This window comes from Cryptomeria japonica, chromosome 1 (assembly GCF_030272615.1).
Source record: "Cryptomeria japonica chromosome 1, Sugi_1.0, whole genome shotgun sequence".
Taxonomy (NCBI): domain Eukaryota; kingdom Viridiplantae; phylum Streptophyta; class Pinopsida; order Cupressales; family Cupressaceae; genus Cryptomeria; species Cryptomeria japonica.
The window spans coordinates 56,602,993-56,626,090 of record NC_081405.1 but is presented as its reverse complement, the minus strand read 5'-3'; the positions used below and the strand labels follow the sequence as shown (position 1 = coordinate 56,626,090).

General features: G+C 40.2%; 1 protein-coding gene across 1 annotated transcript in view; it reads left to right on the top strand.

Moving 5' to 3' along the window:
• Positions 1–23,098, top strand: part of LOC131049027 (3-hydroxyisobutyryl-CoA hydrolase-like protein 3, mitochondrial) — a 149,394-nt gene that overhangs the window by 24,691 nt on the left and 101,605 nt on the right. The window lies entirely within an intron of this gene.

Genomic DNA, 23,098 nt, shown 5'->3' with positions numbered 1-23,098 from the left:
TTCTTTCAATTCTAACTGAAGGTAGATGTACTATTGATGAGAGTTCAAATTTGTGAGTGTTGAGTGTCAAGAAAGGTGTCTCAACCTTGCTTCTATGTTAAGAATGTACAAATGCAATTTTATGGACTATAAAACATAAAAAATTGGTTTCTAGGCTATAGAGTTGGTTTATGGTAAAAAGAAAAATTTGGGCCTGTTTGGCATTGCTTCTAGGGATGTCTCTTCATAGATCTTGTCAAGCACTACAATTTAAAAAGAAGGGCCCTAGTAGCCTCTCGTATCAAATGTCATGGGCTTAAAAAGTTGGGACTTTTGTATCAGAAATTTAAAAACATTTAGGACATAAAGAGTTGTAAGAGGGAGTAACATTTGTTAACCAACTTATGATGTGTGTTACGACACATTATAAGACATTTTTGAATGGAGATATTGAAGCCAAAATATAATGCTAAGTTGATGAGTTTTTGGTATTTGTGTGTTGGTTTTCTAACTAAATAGTTGGGTGTCACATTTTGGGTGGTTTTATCTCATGATGTTACCATTTGATGGTTTCATGTATTAATTCTCTTATTTATTGGGTGTTTGAGATGGAGGCTTTAATAATTGGTTTGCAAGCATTGTTATGTTGCTAAAATTACTCCATATTTGTTTGTTGGTGATACTCTTGGAAACACATCCTTGAAATTGTATTGTGACTTTTGTTGTTGATAATACAATTGATTTTTGTTTTGGAGTGTGGAATTTTTCTTCCAAAATAATTTTCCCCACATACACTAGTGCTGTGGCATAATTTTGTTTGTGTTTTAATGTGTTTCTCTTTTTTTAACTGTAAAGATCTAAAATATGCACAATACTCTCCTCTAAGATTAGTTTAAGAAGCGTTTCCATGTACCTTGCTTCCTTTCATTTGGTATTAGAGCTTGATCACCTTGAATTCCAAGTGTTGGGTAGAGGTTTTTTTGTATTAATATTTGTTTGAGTTGGAGTTGGTGCAAAGGGTTATGATCTTAGTAGGAAGAGATGACAAGAACATCCAACATAGAAATGGAGTACTTAGGCACAAGCTTGAGCTTTGGAAGCTCAAGATGGAGGATATGTTGCGTATAGAGATCTATGTGCTGTATTATTTAAATCCAAAATTATTGCTATGTTATAAGAAGATTAGGACATAATGCACAAAACACTTAAGGGTCTCATTAGACTCTGTTTGGTTGATTTAGCATTTTTTGATGTGCATGAAGAGATCACCACAACACTTCTTTGGAAGAAATTCAGTGATTTATATCAAGTTAAATCTTTGGTTAACAAACTTGTTTTGAGAATGGAGTAAACTTGTTTTGGCTTTGTGGCTAAACACTTGAATGCATATAACATGGTTGTTACATAGTTGAACTCTGTTGGAGTAAAAATGGAGGATTGTTGCATGACTTTGTTCTGTACTTTGTTAGATTTATGGGACGGTTTTGTTATGGCTATTGGGAGCAATACACCAAGTTGAAAATGGATGCGGTGTTGGCTTCATCACTTTTTGAAGAGATGCAAAAAAAGACCTCTAAATATGCCAAGGAAGCTCTAGTTGTCTGTGGTGGTATAAAGAAAAAGGCAAGAAAAGGACCATTAGCAAGACAAGTTTAGATCTAAATCTTGTGGGTGTTGCAGGGAATAATCATTATGTTATGTTGTCATATTATGTTTATGTTGTCGTCGGTAATAATGAGTTATGGCGGTCAGTCAGTTAGTCGTCCCGAAGGGCAATTGGACGCGACAGTTGGTCACACCCCTTCGGGTATTATATATTGCGTACCTTTCCTTCGAAGTGGCATTAGAATAGTTGTATCAGATGTAATGTTATAAGCACTTGATGTACATGGACTGTTGAATTAATACAGAGACTGGTTATTTAATATATTTCCATTATGTTCTGTGCATTTACTTTCTGCATTTAATCGTTTACTCGTATGTGGCAAACATTTGGTGCCGTTGCCTAGACATACTCGGGTAAGGAAGGAACGGATGGCGTACGGACACGATGGGCCTACCCGTCGGTGAGATTAACCCAGCAGCCGATGACGCGCAAACGAAACATCGTCGTTGGGACGCAGAGCGTGATGGCAAGAGGCGAAGGGGAAATTGAACCCTGTAATAATCCCGACACAATGTTGATATAAATTGTGGCCGAAAGGGAAAATAATAAAAAGTTTTTTTGTGTACATGGTGTGTGCTTACTATGTAAGAAGTGATTTATGCCAAATATACTAAATAAGAATAAAAATAAAAAGATACAAAGTGACGAATGGGAAGTGGCACAAAGAGCGTTGAATCTCAGACAACGAATAGAACGAAGGCGTAGGCTAAGGCAGCTTGTCGAGGGACGACCGACCGAGGGGTTGCTCGAAGGGAACCCAGGAGGTGTCACAGAGGTTGCAGAGGCAGAGATAGACGGAGAGAATTACACTCTCTACATTGTCGTAGGGTCACCCGAAGGGAACCTAGTAGTCATGGAGGGTGCCGAAGGAGAACTCTACAGTTTGCCAGAATACCACCGTAGGGTAAGAAGTCACGAAGAGTTGGTGGAACAAACAAGGGGAAGTCTAAACTTGATCGACGCTACTAGAGACCTACTAAAGAACTTGTCCATTTTAGAGGACGAGACCAGGAAGGAGAAGGAGATCGAAACCGAGACCAGAGAAGTAGGAGATCGAAGGTGTCGGGAGGACACAGGGGCACGGTAGCATAAGCAATCTGTTCGGGTCGGGCTTAGCCTACCCTGGTAGTCAAGGCAGTCTGGTGGGACCTAGTGGACCAGTTTTTGAAGTACCTGGCGGTAGTGGACCTGGAGGGCCGGTCTCGGGAGGTACGAACCTTGGAGGTTCCAGAGGGCAAGGCGGCGATAGTGGACTTGGAGGGCCAATCTCGGGAGGTACGAACCTTGGAGGTTCCGGAGGGCAAGGTGCGCTGAAGGTAAGAAGCACGATGGCGGGCAAACAGAAGTTGCCCAAATTGAACGGAGATGGCAACGATGACCCCGTACGGCACTGCCGTACATGTGAGACAATATGGTCAGCCAATGGGGTAGTTGACAAAGCGGATTGGGTGGTGCAGTTCCCTGCCACCCTGAGAGGAGTAGCCATTGATTGGTACTCTGATGTGGATAAAACAAAGGTGGGAACATGGGATGACCTACAAAAAGCTTTCGAGGAGGAGTTTTGACTCCTTCAAGATGATAATGAGATCGTGGTGGAGATATTAAGCACAAAGCAGGGAAAGCACGAAACAATGCGTCTCCATAATGGGCTAACGCACAATCCAAGCCTGGAGCATCTCCTCCGTCTCAGTAGTCGGCCATCCCTGAGACTCAAAGCATGTAGCAAAGGCTGCGGGGCAGCCCACCTGCATAAACTGTAGGGCCCTCTCAAACTCCACCACAACCTGCTGCAATGCTCGTGTCTGCGCAGTGGCCACCACCCGCCTACCCCTCGTCACTATGTCAGCTAAATAGGCCTCAATGTCCTCCCCCTCCTGCTCCGAAGGCTGTGAAGTCTCTGGCGGAACTGACACAACCGCATCCTGCTGGTATGAAGGTACCTCCTTCGCCACTAGAGGTGTACCATCCCCCTGCTCCTGCTCCTGGATGGCAGCGACGACCTCTCCTGCCTCGCGCCCAACTGTTGGTACATGTGTCTCGCCAGAGGAATCGTCCAAGTCGACTACCTCTGCTATAGTCTCCCAGCAAGGTGAGAATATAACAGCTCCCACAGGTTGTACCAATGTCATCTGAAATCGCTGCATCAGCTAGCTCTCCATAGCCATGACCGATGGGTCAGTACGCATCTCTACGACCGGGGGATGGGTCGCTTTCATGGGCTCCTCCAACAAAGAGGCAAAAATAGTCACCAGTCCCCACAACGTCCAACCGCACCTGAGGCTCCGTATCCTCCACCTCCCTCAGCCCTTGCTCCTCATCGACCACTACCCGATGTGGCGACTCCTCCGTCCGGGACTCTGCCATGTCTTCAGTGAGTGCCTCCATGATTGGGGCCGGTCCCGGTGATGCTACCTGTTGCTGGATGGGGCCAAGTGCAACTGGCATGCGACTCTGCCCAAATGCCGAAATAAAGGTGCCGCCCACTCCAGATGACATCATAGGTGTGCCCATCGGTAGCAGGGGTGGGGCAAAAAGGACCCTCTCCTTCGTTGCCTTGCTGCTATCATCCTCCCCATCTTCCGCTTCTGAATCCTCTGTACTACCGCTATCACTCCTGCTATCAAGTTCCCCTGAGGTCATATCTACTGCCCATTTCCGCTTCGCGGAAGAGTGCCCAATGTCCAAGTGTCTCCAATACATGATAGGAGGCTCACTCATTGCCAACGGTCCCTGTGGCCGTACCTCCAACTTTGCCTCCGGCACTGCTTATAGCATAGTGGGGCATATAGAACGTGCGATGCTGCATTGTCAAGAACTCATACATGCGCTTTGCTAGTAACGCGGCCCAATCATACACAATGCCATTCATCAACTCGTTCATGAGCATAATCTGAGGGAGGGCGATGTCCGACGCCCTACCGGATCCTGTCAACCTGCTCTTAATGACATCCATAATGCACCGCCAGTGGCCCTCTACAACGAAGGTCTTACGGATTCCTCGACCCTTCGTGGCATTAGCCACGCTGTCCAGCTCTGCTGCCGTCAAGTTCCTGGATATTAATTTAATCCAACACTCCTCTCGCTTCATCTTCTTAGCCTTCAACTCTATTTTCCTGCCCTGTCTGCCTGGAATGCCGAATACTCTCGTAAAGTCCACCGCTTTGAAGGATATGGTGACATCCCTCCCGAGGTACTCAAAAGTACTCGTGCGTGTGTGTCTGTCGAAGCTGTCCACCATGAACTGTAGGGCACCCTCATACTCGCGGATAGGAAACACGGGCATTCGAATAGCCCACTCCACTTCTGCCTTAGGAAGGTTCTGCTTCACCAAATCATCGTCGGGAGTGTCCTGCCACCATCTCTGGCATTCCGACCCATTCAGGCCTTCAAAGGTGATATTCTGAGGTGTTAATGTATTTTTCCCACTTATGGTAGCTTGTGGTGTTTTCTGCTTTTGCTTCTGTCGGGCGTTGGCATCCATGGTGCTGCCTGCAACACGTACGCCTGACAATAAGACCCTGGTATTGCTATCCCTCTGGCTGCTACTGGAGGAAGCCTGCAACTGTTTTTTCCAACTCCGTTTCCCAGCAGACTCCATGCCTTGATTTCTTGGTTACAGCTGTGCCGTTGTGGAACCACTTTAACTACCTCCTCCTGCGTGGTTGTGTATGCCTCTTTCTCCCTCTCCGTAATGCTGTAGTACGGTACTGCGGTGTTGTTGCCGTGCTGTTGCTGAACCACTTTAACTACCTCATCCTGCGTGGCTGTGTATGCCTCTTTCTCCCTCTCCGGAATGCTGTAGTACGGTGTAACCGTACGGTATTGCGGTGTTGTTGCCGTGTCGTTACTATTCTACTTCCTTCCGCGGTTCCCTGCTATGTTGGGTCCGGCTGCTTTTTGCTTTCACGGTGGAGTGGACTTGTGCGGGTTGCGTGTTGTTTTTCGTTTGTGTTTGTGGGGCTTTTATGTGCGGGTGTCCATCGCACGGTGGCCCCACCGCTGGTGGACCAACGTACGATGGACCACCGTGCGGTGGGCCATCGACGGTGGAACCACCGAACAGTGGGACCACAGGCGGTGGGGCCACCGTGCGGTGGACACCTGCACATAAAAGCCCCCCAAACACAAACGAAAAACAACACACAACCCGCACAAGTCCGCTCCATTGTGAAAGCAAAATGCAGCCGGACCCAACATAGCAGGGAACCGCGGAAGGAAGTAGAATAGTAAAGGCATGGCAACAACACTGCAGTACCATACGGTTACACTGTACTACAACATTTCAGAGAGGGAGAAAGAGGCATACACAGCCACACAGGAGGAGGTAGTTAAAGTGGTTCTGCAACGACACGACAACAACACCGCAGTACCGTACGGTTACACCGTACTACAGCATTCCGGAGAGAGAGAAAGAGGCATACACAGCCACACAGGAAAAGATAGTTAAAGTAGTTCCGCAACGACACGATTGTAACCAAGAAATTAATGGAGTCAGCGGGGAAACGAAGTTGGAAAAAACAGTTGCAGGCTTCCTCCAGTAGCAGCCAAATGGATAGCAATACCAGGGTCTTATCGTCAGGCGTACGTGTTGCGGGCAGCACCATGGATGCTAGCGCCCGACAGAAGCAAAAGCAGAAAGCACCACAAGCTGCCATAAGTGGGAAAAATACATTAACACCTTAGAATATCACCTTTGAAGGCCTGAATGGGTTGGAATGCCGAAACTGGTGGCAGGACACTCCCGACAATGATCTGGTGAAGCAAAACCTCCGTAAGGCAGAAGTGGAGTGGGCTATTTGGATGCCCGTGTTTCCTATCCGCGAGTATGAGGGTGCCCTACGGTTCATGGTGGACACCTTCGACAGACACACGCACGAGTACTTTTGGGTACCTCGGGAGTGATGTCACCATATCCTTCAAAGCAGTGGACTTCACAAGAGTAGTTGGCATTCCAGGCAGACAGGGCAGGAAAATAGAGTTGAAGGCTAAAAAGATGAAGCGGGAGGAGTGTTGGATTAAATTAATATCCAGGAACTTGACGACAGCAGAGCTGGATAGCGTGGCTAATGCCACGAAGGGAAAAGGGATCCGTAAGACCTTTGTTGCAGAGGGCCACTGGCGGTGTATTATGGATGTCATTAAGAGCAGGTTGATGGGATCGGGTAGGGCGTTGGACATCGCCCTCCCTCAGATTATGCTCATGAACGGGTTGATGAATGGCATTGTGTATGATTGGGCTACGCTACTAGCAGAGCGCATGTATGAGTTCTTGACGATGCAGCATCGCACGTTCTATATGCCCCACTATGCTATAGGGTTGTTCTTGGAGGCCACGCGGGAAGCAGTGCCGGAGGCAGAGTTGGAGGTACGGCCGCAGGGACCGTTGGCAGCGGGTGAGCCTCTTATCATGTATTGGAGACACTTGGACATTGGGCACTCTTCCGCGAAGCGGAAACGGGCGGTAGATAAGGCCTCAGGGGAACCTGATAGCGGAAGGGATTCCAGTAGTACAGAGGATTCAAAAGCGGAAGATGGGGAGGTTGATAGCAGCAGGGCGACGGAGGAGAGGGTCCTTTTTGCCCCACCCCTGCTACTGATGGGCACACCTGTGATGTCATCTGGAGTGGGCGGCACCTTTATTCCGACATTTGGGCAAAGCCGCACGCCAGTTACACTTGGCCCCATCCAGCAATAGGCAACATCACTGGGACCGGGCCCAACCACGGAGGTACTTACCGAAGACATGGCAGAGTCACGGACGGAGGAGTCGCCGCATCGGATAGTGGTCGATGAGGAGCAGGGGCTTAGGGAGGTGGTGGATACGGAGCCTCAGGTGCGGTTGGACATTGTGGGGACTGAGGCAGTGGTGACTATTTCTGCCTCTTTGTTGGAGGAGCCCATGACAGTGACCCATCCCTCGGTCGTAGAGATGCGTACAAACCTGTCGGTCGTAGCTATGGAGAGCTGGGTGACACAGCGATTTCAGATGACATTGGTACAACCTGTGGGAGCCGCTGTATTCTCACCTTGTCGGGAGACTAGAGCAGAGGTAGTCGACTTGGACGATTCCTCTGGCGAGACACATGTACCAGCAGTTGGGCACGAGCCAAGAGAGGTCGTCTCTGCCATCCAGGAGCAGGAGTAGGGGGATGGTACGCCTCTAGTGGCGGAGGAGGTACCTTCATACCAGCAGGATGCTATTAACAAATTCTAGTTCTCTTTCTCGGGTGAAGTTTTTTCTTGAAAGGGTTTCTCTACATAATTTTGTGTTGGCATGGTTTGCTGATTTATGAAATCACTTTAATAATCTTATGGTAATCCCTGTTTAAAGAAACAAATTTCAGATTTGCATGCACTTGTATGAGTTTTCTTGCAATAGTTTCACCTTGTTTCTTAACATTACAACCCACATCAACCTAGAGTTTTGGTGTGGGTTGTGTGATGGATGCACATGCAATATTATGAGCTAATATTTTTATCTATATGTAATATTAATAAATATCAACAGTGAGAAATATAACACATGCACTCAATGTTCTAACTCAAAAATCTCCAATGAGGTAGCACATTGAAAAGTTAATGAAAAGTTTATTTTATAATGTTAATTACATATCTGTTTAATATACCTATGTCATCTTTATCTTTGATGCAACACAAAAAAATTGTCCTAAAGTTAGAGTGATGAATTGGGCATGTGCCAAGTCTGTTTTAAAGGGACCTATGACTGGTGAGGAAGTTTCTAATTCCAATGAATCCTAGATGGAGTAATTCAGTGCTGGGTTGACAAAAGCACCTAAGAAGGACATTTAATGGACTTAAGGCAGTAGGGCTGATGGTCAGCTAAATGAGGTCCCATTTTTATTTGATACCTCCCAATCACAACAACAATCAGTGTTGAGTTCAATGCATTCTTGACGGTAAAGTTCGTTAGTTTGCCAATTTTGATTTATGCAACTTCAACAAAGTCACAATGTCCAGATCAGTATGATATTGGTGACAGTCGTCTCATATTGGATCATGGTGGCAACAAGGATCTCACCTTTGGATATGATTGAGTTCTCTTCATAATAAGTTTTTTGATGAGCTGTAAGGACACGTTTTTCATATTTTAGAGTAATGATTTAATGTGCTTTTAGTATTGAATTTGTATGAATTCAAAATGTTTAGAGGGGATCTTCTCTACTCATCGTAGTATAAGTGTATTCAATAGCTTTTTATGTTAATTTTGTGCAGCTTTTATGAGGTGTCCCCTTCCTAAATTCACCCTAAAAACATAAATTAGCAATAATTTTAGGATTTAGGAATAGGAGTTCATCCTGACTTTCTTCCATATTATCCAACCATAGCTATTATTATGCATACCTATCAATCATTTACTTATGCCAATAATGAAATGTTAAAATATTTTCAATTGTTGTATGATTTACATATCATAGATTGCATGAGTCTCTTCTTCCTTATTCGGCTAATCCTTACAAGATGGAAGATTTACTGTGCCAAGGGCGCATGACACAGTCTACATGTGGCTCCCTCATGGTTTCCTACCTGTCCTGGGACATTTTCGCCGTGTGACTGATTTACTCTGCCTTTCCCCCACACACTCCCTATCTTTGAAAGTCCTATAGAAAGATGAAGAATCAGATCACTAGAATCTATAGGTTAAGAATTACATTTGATATGGCATTACTCGAATTACATTGTCAATTATTTACTTAGTCCTTAATTACATGAGTGTGAATTGTCCACGTTTTATTATTATCATGACAGTAGTAATATATTGCTAATATATTACTATATTAGCAATATTATATCAGATTTAGTTAACCTTATGAGCTTTAGATTTTATTGACATCATTATGTTATTTTGTCATTTTTATGTTATATTACTGTAATGTCCCTTAGGGAAAATAACTGGAAATGCCCTAGTTATGGGTCCTAGTAGGGTTGAAAGTACGTACCTTAATTTCTGCTAGTCCAAACCTGCAAAACCAGGCTAGAAGATGCTATGAATTATTTAAGTAATTAAAATATAAGTAAGTATATTCAGAATTAACTATAAACTAAAATTAATGTAGCAGTGTCAAAGACTAAATTATAGATTATAGGAATAATGGGAAAATATAATAATGTAGGGTGTCTTATCAACAGTTTCCCATACTCAGTACTACCATGTAGGGTGCCCCATAGCAGTTCTCCCTACCCAATGATCTTGTAGGGTGCCCTATAGCAGTTCTCCCTACCCATTTATCAGATAGGGTGCCCTCGAGCAGTTCTCCCCACTTAATGATCTTGTAGGGTGCCCTATAGCAGTTCTCCCTACCCATTTATCAGGTAGGGTGCCCTCGAGCAGTTCTCCCCACTTAATGATCTTGTAGGGTGCCCTATAGCAGTTCTCCCTACCCAATGATCTTGTAGGGTGCCTTATAGCAGTTCTCCCTACCCATTTATCAGGGAGGGTGCCCTCCAACAGTTCTCCCTACTTCTCAGGGATGGATTTGGTTCATACTGTCATTAGTAAATATATTATTATCAATGTTTGTGTCTTATTATCATTCTGATTATTTATCAGTTAATTTCCAGAATATTTACTCATCAATTACCGCCAAATACCAATTGTTCAAATATCTGTGATGATTTCATTCACTGTAGATTTTACTCTATTACCCTTATTTTCCAGTCATATACCGTGTTCCTAGAATGATTCAATACGTCTTTAATTTATTACTGTTATTTATGAATATACCAATATACAGTGATTAATATTGATATTGCAGAATGATTCGATTTAAATTAATACTTCTATTTCTAAATACGTCAATAGTATGTTAATATCCAAAAGTGTTATAGTGTTTGCAGCATATAAATTCTCAGCGTATTATATGGTATATTATTTCAGACTAAGAAAATGATTTAGAATACTATAGCATTTGCACAAAATATCATTTCAGATAAAAAAACAAAAAAACAAAAATCCGTACGATCCGTACGACAAAAAAAAAAGAAAAAAAAACGCGGGCCACTGTGCGGTGGCAACACCAACGGTGGACCACCGTGCGGTGGCAACATTGGCGGTGGGACCACCGTGCGGTGGCAACATCGGTGGTGGCAACACCGGCGGTGGAAACCACCGATGGTGGACCACCGTGCAGTGGACACCACCGTGCAGTGGAAACCACCGCTGCCGCAAGGAATAAAGGCGCGGAGACATAAAACGCAAACATAAATGCAGCCCCGCACAAACACGCAGCCCCCGCACAAACGCACTCCGCCCAACAACGCAGCTCCCATGCAAGCACAGGGCAGACACACGCAAGGCATACGCAGCCATACACAGCCATCCAGGAGGTAGTTAAGCGTTCGGCGTGCAGAAGGAGGCCTGTACGGTGTGTATGGTAGACGGTTGGTCGTGTATTCCGTATGGGGTGATCCGTACGGTGGAGGGGTGTTGACGGCATGGGCAGGTGCCCATACGATTGGAGGTGTCAGTGCTGTTGTTGTTGACGGTACGCGGAGGTTGTATGGCTGGGGAGATTACAAAAAGAAAAAAAAGAAAACAAAAAAAAATGACGACGACGAGATTGAAAAATCATTCGATGACATGTGGAGCCAGGACGCTGAAAATATTAGAGTGGAGAAGAAGGGTTTTGACATCTTAAAATATCACAGAAATGATGCGCACCATGGACTTTCATGTGGTTCTGAAGGTTGTAAATTGGTCTTGGTGCTGCCCCCAGACCCTGCGAGGGGCGCTGCCCCTCGACCCCGTTGGGGTGTTGCCCCAGACCCCGCGGGGGCGCTGCCCCTCGACCCCGCTGGGGCGTTGCCCCAGACCCCCAATTTATTTTTTAGCTACAATACACTTTTTGAGTTTGGCGAAGGGCATCAAAGAAGGCACGGTAAGTGTTGGGTTGTCCCGTATTGTGAGAAAGAAGCCTGCAGCTAAGCATTGGTGGGGAAGCCATAAGCCGTAGAGGGAGACGGATTTGGAGGTTGCGAACAAACAGAGTTTGAGGGAAGGCATTGCAAGAATGGGAAGTCATACGACACTAGAGAGTTATTTAGTTCAGTTATCAACCTTTGGGGAGTGTGATGGAGGATTTGAGGTGTCTCGTAGCCTTTGTGACAGAGGGTTGTGGCCACCTCTAGGCATGAATGGTACGCTTTGAGGAACTCGGAGTATGTCTCGGCTGGACTAGAGATTGCCTTGGTGGATGCACAGAGGGCTCGGGAGGAGCTGACCACCAAGTTGGAGGCAGGAGTAGCGTAAGACTTAGCTCAGCGTACCCAAGAGTTGGATACCGAGAGGGCAGTGCGGGTGGCTATCGAGGACAAATTGGCTAGGGAGACAGTATCATTTGAGTAGCAGTTGGTGGAGGTTGAGACTGAAAAGCGTGTTTTGCAGACAAGTTTGGTTTAGGCACAAGAGGACTGTGATGTCAAAGGAAGCAATAATGGTGAAATCCGCACTTGAGCATCGGATGGTAGCAGAAAAGGGTTTTCAGGCGAGGACGCAACAAGTGTATAAGTTCTGGGCTCGACTGGCGTCAGCAGTTCCTGTCTTCCATCTCCATTTTGTATTAAGTCATCCGGAGTTGACTTCTTTTCTTGGGGGGGATGATGTTGCCGAGAATAATCATTATGTTATGTTGTCATATTATGTTTATGTTGTCGTTGGTAATAATGAGTTACGGCGGCCAGTTAGTTAGTCGTCCCGAAGGGCAATTGGACGCGACGGTTGGTCACACCCCTTCGGATATTATATATTGCGTACCTTTCCTTCGAAGTGGCATCAAAATAGTTGTATCAGATGTAATGTTATAAGCACTTGATGTACATGGACTGTTGAATTAATACAGAGACTGGTTATTTAATATATTTCCTTTATGTTCTGTGCATTTACTTTCTACATTTAATCGTTTACTCGTATGTGGCAAACATTTGGTGCCGTTGCCTAGACATACTCAGGCAAGGAAGGAACGGATCTGTATGTGGCAAACAGTGGGAGATCCAATCTCTTGGTAAGTTTAAGGCAAAATGTTGGAATTGCAACAAAACTAGCCATTTCTAAAGTGACTGTAAAGGAAAATAAAAAGAGAGATTTTGATCTAAGAAGTCCTCTCATGATGATGGTGATGCCTTTGTTGCAGCTTATAGATGCATCAGAAGGTGTCTGGTTGATTGACTTGCAACTTTTAACCTAACCTCATAAGGGGTTGCTTTACAAGATCCGAAGAATTTGATGGTTAGCAGGCATACCTTGGAGATGATTCTCATACAAAGATTGTTGGTTGTGGAACAGTCTTGATTCAATTTTCTAATAGATGAGTGAAGGGGATCAGTGGTGTATTGCATATCCCTAGTTTGGCGTGGAATCTATTTTCTATAAGTAAATTGAATGATTCAGGTCTACATATTGTTTTCTTGAGTGGAGGGTGCAAGATGGTTAGAGGTGCTATGGTGCTTGCTAAGATCATTCAAATAGGCACTTTGTTTTAGTTGGATGCTTGCATAGTTTAGTGCAATGGTTACTTTATTTTTGCAATGAAGAGATCTAGAGATTCTTTATCTTCACCATTATGACTAGCAACAAAGAGGAGTGTTGCATCCACTTTCAATGGTCATGTTTTTTGGGTACCTAATGGTGATTGTGCTTTGGAGACTAATTTTATTGTAGAGAAAACTATGCTATAGCACTAGAGGATGGATTACATTGATGAGAAGGGTCTAAGGACCTTGAAAAACAAAAGCCTTGTCAAGGGGCTCAATGATTGTAGCATTGTGTTTGATTTTTGTAAACATTGTGTTTATTGAAAGCAAAATTGTCTTAAGTTTTATTTTAGTTCTCATAAATCTTTTAAGGTATTGGGCTTGATATATTATGTTGTCTCTGGTCTTGTTAATGTTTCTTTGATTTCAAAAATTTGTTTGTTATGTTTGTTAATTGATGTTTTTCAAAATCCTTAAAGACTTTTGCACTGTTTTGTATGCATGTGTTGGTGTAAATAATTATTCATCTTGGATATTATTACACCTTACTTAAGTTTACTTAGGTACATGCATTTAATAGTAGTTTGGGTATGAGACACTTGGGTGTTTGGGCCACATTGGGATAGTATGTGTAGGAGAATTTCCACCTTTTATGGTGTTGATCTTATCTTGTTGTTACATTCCACCTCATGTGGAATATTATATTAATTCTCCTACCTACCCACACCTATTTCCTACCTACCCTTGTTTCTTATTGAGCCACATGTCATGTTTGTGTGCTCACATATCCCTAGCCTTGCCTATAAAAGCAGGCTCATCTACATTGTTTGTACGGGCAATCAATCTATATCTTGTAATGATCCAGTTGATCATATTTTGCATCTTGATAGAATACAGTTTATTCCTATCATCTATTTTGTCTCTCTTATTTGTGCTTTCCATTGCCTTTTGATCTTGGCAAAATCTCACAGCATGATTGGTTGTTATACTAATGAAGCAAAGTTATTTTATATTGATTTGACTCTCACAACTGAACAGGGAATTGCTTGTATCACAAAACATGTCCATTTTATTTTATTTCTCCAATCCTCTCTCTTTTGCCTTTATTTTGGATTAAAAAATAATGCACAAGTAAATAAAATTCGAGAAAAAAAGAGAAATCATCTGTTCTCAGATCTAAGGTTTTCAAATTCAATTATGAATTATGTGAAATCCAGGTTAAATATTTGAATCTATTTGACTTTTGTGGATGCATTGAATCTCTATATTTTGAAACCACTAACCACTTAAATTAGAGCACTTGGTTAAGCATTTTGATATCTCACCAAAGGCTGAATTGAGAAGGGGACTACACAGATCGCTGGTTATTTTGCACTGCAATGACCTGGTAACATAGACTTGGAGTGCATTGATCTCTTTTATGAATCAGTAGCTTTTCAGGAGAGGTAGGAGTGATCTTGTGACTTCATCTAACCTGTTTTTAGGGGGTGTTGAATTACTGATCAACAAGACAGAATTTCCTACAATTAGAATCATTGATTATTATATATGTTTGCTGTTCAATATCTTTTTGTCTTGTAAAAGTAACAGTCATTCTACTAGGATTTCCATATATTATTGGTACCTCTAGAATCTATTCTATATTGTTAGACCTATGAAGTCGCAGTGCCATTACTGTTATGCTTCATTAATCAATGACATATATGTTATATCACATATAATTTCCACAATAGCAGAGCTTGTTTGCCAAGATCATAGACATCATAAAGAAACTAATGCAGTATTTATTGTGGTGTTAGAAATAGAACTTATGTTAATGTTAAAAAGTGATCATAGTGGGATGATGCCACTGAAAATTATATGGCTAACCAGGTTTGCTAAAAGGAATTACATAACTAAATAAGAGTGTGGCAGAGGAGGGTTATCCAAACAGGTAATTCTGGATAAATTTGTAATACTGGCTTTAGGAAACAATCCTGTGAATGAAAGATAGGAACTGCTGATAGAACCAAGAGAAGATGTCTGATGAAGGATATGGTTTTATGTCAAAGTCTTCTGGATAAACTGCATAAAATTTAAGACATAATTTGAGTTAGAAGAAATACCACTCTATAGCTGTAAGCACTTAAGCCTTCATTTTTGAGTGTTAGTGGTGCATTGTACTGTGAAACAAACTAGATCTAGGGCCTTCAGTATAGGAATGATTGGAAGTGAAATATCCTGTTATTTTAGCATTCTTTTGGGTCTGTACAGATTGGAACTGTATAAATTGTAGGCCTATTTATGAAGGCAGTTGCCAGCCCTTCTAAGAAATATTTAAGTCTGTACACCATGAGGCATGCAATTCCGCCATATATCTAATTTTAATAATGAAATTGTTAACTACCAGACAAAAAATGCTCCATAACATTATTGTAGTCCTATTGACAATCCATAACTTTACTAAATTTTTGCAGCTGTTTTCACTTCCTTTCATACACAAAGATTCAAAGTTAAAATAACTGAAGTCATCCATCCAGATTCTAAAATATATAACTGGAATCATCAAATGTGTTGATATATGGTTACAAAAATAATTTATTACTGCCCTAAATTTCCAATTCTGAAAAGCATGGATCAGCTTCACTGAATGATAAAATTGGAAAACCCACAATGAAATATTGTATTGAAAAACCGTTACCCAAATCAACTGGGCAATATGTGGTTACATGACAAGCCATGAGTGCACATCTCGTATGAACACTGACATCATAACTTCTAAGTTTTTAAGTTCTAGTAGCAGCAGATTGATTGCAGGGAACAGTTGCACTCCTTCCATGCCTCTCCATGATTCTGTTTTTCAACCACAGAAAAAGTTTCCCATAACATGACTGTTAAAAATTCCAATCACGATGTATAATTTCCTACTGCTGCAATAAGCCTGAATTAACATTGAAATTAAAACAGCAGAAATGATGAACACAAGACATGAATATTTAACACTTGTAATCTACTTTACATTCCTTTGAAAGCTTACAAGCAACCTCTACAACTAGTCCTTCTGTTGCATGAAAATATTGAACTGCTCTGAGTTATTTAATTTCTATCTTGCATCTATCTTTGTACTATTCAGCTAAAATATCTAATCTTCCAAAATAGAAATCTTATCTCACATAGGAGATGATTTGGAAGATAAGTCTAAATCATTAGTTATTATCTACACTTTATTAGACCTATTTAACTAAATAAAAGACTTTCACTTTAATCACTAAAGTGAATTACAAATCAGAAATAATTTGAACTACTTGCATGTTCACACTGAACTTGTGCGGAAGTTCCGAACTAAGCTAAAAAACTTATTGGGCCATTAAACTCTCCCTAGATAAAATGGTGGAGTGAGATTCAACTCAGCACATTTCATGATTTTTTGACACAATCACATTTGATGATTTCATTTTTTCTTATCATTCTTTGTGATCCATAACCAATTAGGGATTGCCAGGATTGGACTAAAAATATGATACAAGAATTTGAGCTATATTTCAGTCACTACTTTGTGCAATCTTAAGGTACAAGTCTTATACAAGCAGTAGTAGATACATACGTTAGCTCGGTTAAAACCTGCAGGGATAGTTATAATTATGCCACAAAAGATGGTCATTTGAGTGCATTACCTCAAATTCAGTTCTGAAGTCTTAAGTAGTAGTAGCATGGATACTTATTATTATGCTACAAAAGTTGGCCATTTGAGTGTCAAACCGCAAAATTAGCTCTGACATTCGCCTAAGCCAGGCAACTTATGGTTGCCTGAATGGAGGATGGTACATGCTACTAGTTGCCCATTGTCTTTTGATATAAATGGATTCTAATCTTTAGTAGCAAAAATCGTTTGGGGAAAAAATCGACAAATCAAAAGTATAAGATTTTTTGAAAAAATCGGAAAAAAATGGGGAAAAATTAAATATTAATAATTTTTTAAAAATTAAATAATTAAATTTGTTAATATTAAATAAAAATACTATATTTATTAGATTAAATTTTAAATATTTAAATTTGTTAAATTATTAAATTTTTAATAAATTTATATATAGTAAATTATAATTATGAAAAATATAAATAATTGAAAATAAATAAGAAATATTGGTAAGTTTTAAATTTAATTTACAAAATTAAATTTGTTAATATTAAAATAAAATAATATTATATTTCTTAAATTTAATTAATATATGAATATGTTATTTTTCATAAACTAATAGTTTATAAATTATATTAAAATATTAAATTTTAATATTGTAAACGTTAAAATTTTAAAAAAAATTAATGTAAATAAAATAAAATTATTAACTCTATTATTAAAACTTTAAAAGATTTTTTAAATAAATAAATATTTGAATTTGTTATATTTATAAATTAATAATTTAAAAATTATAATAAATATGTTAAAATCCTTAAAAAACTAAATATTTTATAATATTAAATTTAATTTATGAAAAGTTAATATTTAAAAAAATTATAAAAAATAAAATAATAAAATAAAAGATTATTAAATTTCAATATTTTAAATGTTAAATTTTTTAATATAAATAAAATGAAGTTACAAACTTATATAAAATTTTATTAAAATAATAAAAACACATTGTAAATTTAAAGAAAAAAGGATAAACCCTGGAATCCATCTTCACGCAGGATCGTGCTCTACCTGCAAAAGCTTCCATCGGATTATGGGAAAGTACCTTTGAAGTGTCAAAACTTTGCTTGCCCAACAAATTCCTTGGATTTAAATGCTTTTTTTTCCCCAATTTTATATCGATATAATGTATACACACTCCCAAACAAAGCTCGTGCGGTTGTGGATGAAAAACGTCGACTGTCTAGCTCGCACGAGTAGTGGAGTTGGCTTGGGCCATGGGTTTGCTCCCCATTGGTTCCGGGTTCAATTTTGAGGCCCGGGCTTACCCGATGCATGTGGTTTGCGGGCTATTACGTGCATCCCCAGGGATTAGTCCTGCCTCAGCTCGCCCCTTGGGTGCTGGGTTGGGCCGCAGGGATACCCTGTGGTCACCAATAAAAAAACATTGACTGTCTACATTTATCTGAAATTTTTGACACTTGTTTAGGGTTTTGCGGGGGTTTTGGTTGGAAACAAACTGCAACATGATGATTTTGGGTTTAAATGTTGGTTTAGTCAGGATCGCATTGCGATTTTTAGCCGACTGATACGCTAAAAAATCATTGACTTTGTTTATATTCATAAATTAATAATTTAAAAATTAAAATAAATATGTTAAAATCCTTAAAAACTAAATATTTTGAAATATTAAATTAAATTTATTAAAAGTTAATATTTACAAAAATTATAAAAAATAAAATAATAAAATAATAAAATAAAAGATTATTAAATTTCAATATTATAAATGTTAAAATTTTTAATATAAATAAAATGAAGTTACAAACTTATATAAAATTTTATTAAAATAATAGAAACACATTGTAAATTTAAAGAACAAAAGGATAAACCCTAGAATCCATCCTCGTTATGCAGGATCGTGCCCTACCTACAAAAGCTTCCACTGGATAATGGGAAAGTACCTTCGAAGTGTCAAAACTTTGCTTGCCCAACAAATTTCTTGGATTTAAATGCTTTTTTTTCTCAATTTTATATCGATATAATGTATACACACTCCCAAACAAAGCTCGTGCGGTTGTGGATGAAAAACGTCGTCTATCTAGCTCGCACGGGTAGCGGAGTTGGCTTGGGCCGTGTGTTTGCTCCCCATTGGTTTCGGGTTCAACTCCGAGGCCTAGGCTTACCCGATGCACATGGTTTGCGGGCTATTGCGTGCATCCCCAGGGATTAGTTTCGGCTTAGCTCGCCCCTTGGGTGTTGGGCTGGGCCGCGGGGATACCCTCACCAAAAAAAAAAACATTGACTATCTACATTTATTTGAATTTTTTGACACTCTATTAGGGTTTTGCAGGGGTTGTGGTTCGCAACAAACTGCAACATGACGATTTTTGGTTTAAATGTGCATTTAGTCAGGATCTCATTGCGATTTTTAGCGGACTGATACGCTAAAAAATCATTGACTTTGTTATATTTATAAATTAATAAATTATAATTTAAAAATCATTGACTTTGTTATATTTAATTTATTAAAAGTTAATATTTAAAAAAATTATAAAAAATAAAATAATAAAATAATAAAATAAAAGATTATTAAATTTAATATTATAAATGTTAAAATTTTTAATATAAATAAAATGAAGTTACAAACTCTATTATTAAAAATTAGAAGAGATACTTATATAAAATCTTATTAAAATAATAAAAACACAAATTGTAAATTTAAAGAACAAAAGGATAAACCCTGGAATACATCCTCTTCACGTAGGATCGTGCCCTACCTACAAAAGCTTCCACCGGATTATGGGAAAGTACCTTCGAAGTGTCAAAACTTTGCTTACCCAACAAATTCCTTGGATTTAAATTTTTTTTTTCCCAATTTTATATCGATATAATGTATACACACTCCCAAACAAAGCTCGTGCAGTTGTGGGTGAAAAAAGCTGACTGTCTATATTTATCTGAATTTTTTAACACTTGTTTAGGGTTTTGCGGGGGTTGTGGTTCGCAACAAACTGCAACATGATGATTTCTGGTTTAAATGTGCATTTAGTCAGGATCTCATTGCGATTTTTAGCTGAATGATACGCTAAAAAATCATTGACTGACGGTCAACGATTTTAAGCAGATTTTGCGATTTTTTGGGGGAATAAGTCGTTGTTGGGTGCGATTAGATGAAAATCACGATAAATTGGGTTTTTTTGTAGACTTTTGCTTCTTTGAGTTAATTTCTAATAAACATCTAATGTACTGTCCATTGGCCATGGACTTGTGACACCACCTATTCCATTAACCAATCATGGAAGCTCCTTGTTCCAAATTTAACATCTCTTTAGCAATGAAAAGAAAAATTTATGCCTAATGAACTGAGTCATTCAAACCCTAAAATCCTAAAAACATATACTAACATTCTCTATGCTTGAAACTACTAACTCCCATTAAGAACCATAAGTTAGCTCTCTTATCAACCAAAAAATCTGTCAATTTATAAAATTTCTTAGGCGATAGCAGAAGCTAGCCAAGTAAAAAATCAACTGAGAGAGAATTCTAGCTACTGCTGCAATTCTTTAGTCAGATGCAAACAAGGATCAAGTCTCTAGCATGTAGGCCTTTTTCAATTGAATCTTTCAATAATAACTTGCCTTTCCTTTGCATTGTTAGAGTTTCATCCAAGGTGCATGGAGAAACATCCTAGAGGACTACCCATAGAATTAGGATATAAACCCTATCTAGCTAGATTTATGTTTCCTTGAGATATGCCATCAATGATTAGCTTGGCAACATTTTTTCATATAGAATGCAAGTGCTTGGTTTAATTTTAATAGCAAGGCCATCTATATTGTTCTGGCCAAAGTTTTGTTGTTCTTGCCAATGTAAATAAAGGTTTTGATATTAATTCTTTTTTGAGCAAGTTTTTTAGAACATAATACAATGTATAATTGCTTACAATTGTCACTCAAAATCTTGTGTGATCACTTCTTCAATGGTGATACCATCAGCAGTCATATACAGGGTAACTGATGTTAGTAGATAGGATTGAGTCCACAATTCTTCTTCGAGTTAAATTCGGCTCGATCCTTTCTAATTCATCAAAATCCTTATATTTCTGGTATTGTTGCCATGAAGATTCGTAGTCACAAAACATGGGCCACAAATTGCTTGTAGAAAGCAGTTAACCAAGTGATCTCTTTATTTTGTACTTTGTCTTAATCTGCTTTTTTTTATGCATAATTGATAATAGCAACCCAGGGTTACGTTGATTATATTCCTCCATAAAATGTTACATTTTACAAAGGAGATGTCTTTTGGCAAGCACAAAGGCAGCCATTACCAAACATACAGAGATAGCATTACCTGCCACCCATAATGAGAATGAGAGGGAGCACGTAGGGCCATAATCAAAACCATAGCTCCATCCCTGCAGAATTTATATTGCAAGGCTCAAGACCACAACAAAAGTGAACATAGATGCTACAGATTCCATCTAAACAACAAAGAAGCTGCACTAAAGAAAACATAGTTGTTGCCACAACCATAGGAAAGAAAGCCATGTCCTGTTTACGACACCAAACCCGTGACCAAAGCACCACCGCTGCCAATGCCTAAGGGAGATCAAATCATTGAGGCACAAATTGACAAAGCCACAACATGCTCAGTAAAATCTACCAACTCTGCACTCCATTAATACTTCGAATGGGAGGCAAGTTGCTCACCACCACAACTAAGGAGATAGCATAGGATTTCATGCCTTCCACCCCATCATTGGCTAGAGAGTCATCCATACCATTCGCTTCTCTATACACATGGTTGGCTATATAAACTTCAAATTCTTCTAGCAACACCATCACCACCTCCAATAAGGCCCGAAGCTTCCATTTTAGAGTCTTCCCTTTCTTGAGAGCATTTGTAGTCGGCATAAAATGCCTATTGTTATGTTTGATAATATTTGTTATCTGCCAATGTATTAATTGTTTATATCAAGTGGGTTGTCACTCTCGGGTAGTTAATGTGTTGGTTGGTTGATGGTCGTGTTCCTCTTGGCAACCATCGGGTCCTTTAAATATGTTGTGTATTGCAAAGGAAGGTAGTATGGTATAGTTGGATTAATTGTAATCCTTGGCCGACCATCTTTGGTCTTCTCTGTAATAATTTCATGTGCGAATAAAGATATTTTACTATTGTGTCTGGTATGCATTATCATTTGTATTATTATACTTAATTTATCAGATATAGTAGTAAGCATTTGGCGTCGTTGTCTTAAAAGAAATCGGGTCATCCTCGAGTGATTCATGCCCTTAGACCCCAACAAAGGTGAGAAGAGGCCACAAGGTGGTCAAGACCAAGCAATTAGATTATCTTTAAGGATTGTAGAACAAAGAGAACGAAGAAGAAGATTACGAGAAACATTTGAGGAAAATCCAATCAGACGATTACACCATCCATCCGTCCAGTCAATGTTAGGTGAGGAGTGCAGAGAGGGAAATCTTGAACTCAGACATATTCCGCCACCTATCCATCTTAGGGAAATTGAGATTTGGAGGATTTGGACCGCCGACCCTCGACCGGAGGGAGCACAAGGACGAGTCAAAGCTTGGAAGTACCCAGAGTGTTGGGGACGTTGGAGGTGGACGTGTAGAGGATGTGCGCGTGGCCAAGAGTGCAGGGAAAGCACCGAATCATGGTGGTCGAAACAGTCCACCCAAGTCCGACACACAAGGGAGTAAGTAGGCGAGAAACGAATTTGCACTGTATTGGGAACTTGTCCCTCGCTGTGGAACCGAGAATAAGGGGGTTTGAGCCGAAGACTCTGGGGAGGAGAGAGTATAGAATCGAAGAAAGTGACCAAGGTGTTGAAGACGCAGAAGGTGGACGCGCAGAGAGCTTGCGTTTGGTCGAGAGTGCAAGAGAGGCACACGAAGGCAGGTGAGAGTGAGACACGGTCCAATCTGGTCGAATACACACGATACCTTCCGAGTGAAAACAATAATGAACACTTAGGGGAAGTAAAAACTCCCTAAATTCACAGGGGATGGATCCGAGGATCCCATACGCCATTGCAAGACTTGTATAACAATATGGGAGACGAATGGTCAGGATGACTAGGATTACTGGTTGAAGGCATTTCCCGCCACACTACAGGGAATTGCCATTGATTGTTATACAGACCTAGTGGCTTATCACAAAGTGGGATGGACTAAACTAAAGAAGGCATTTCGAGAAGAATTTAAACTGCTGATAGATGGCAACGAAATTGTTGGGGAAATTGACAAACACCAGACAAGGGAAGAACGAGAATGTACGAGCATATAATCGTAGGCTTAAGGAATTGTTGAACAAGACGGAGAACCAACTAGCCGACGGGT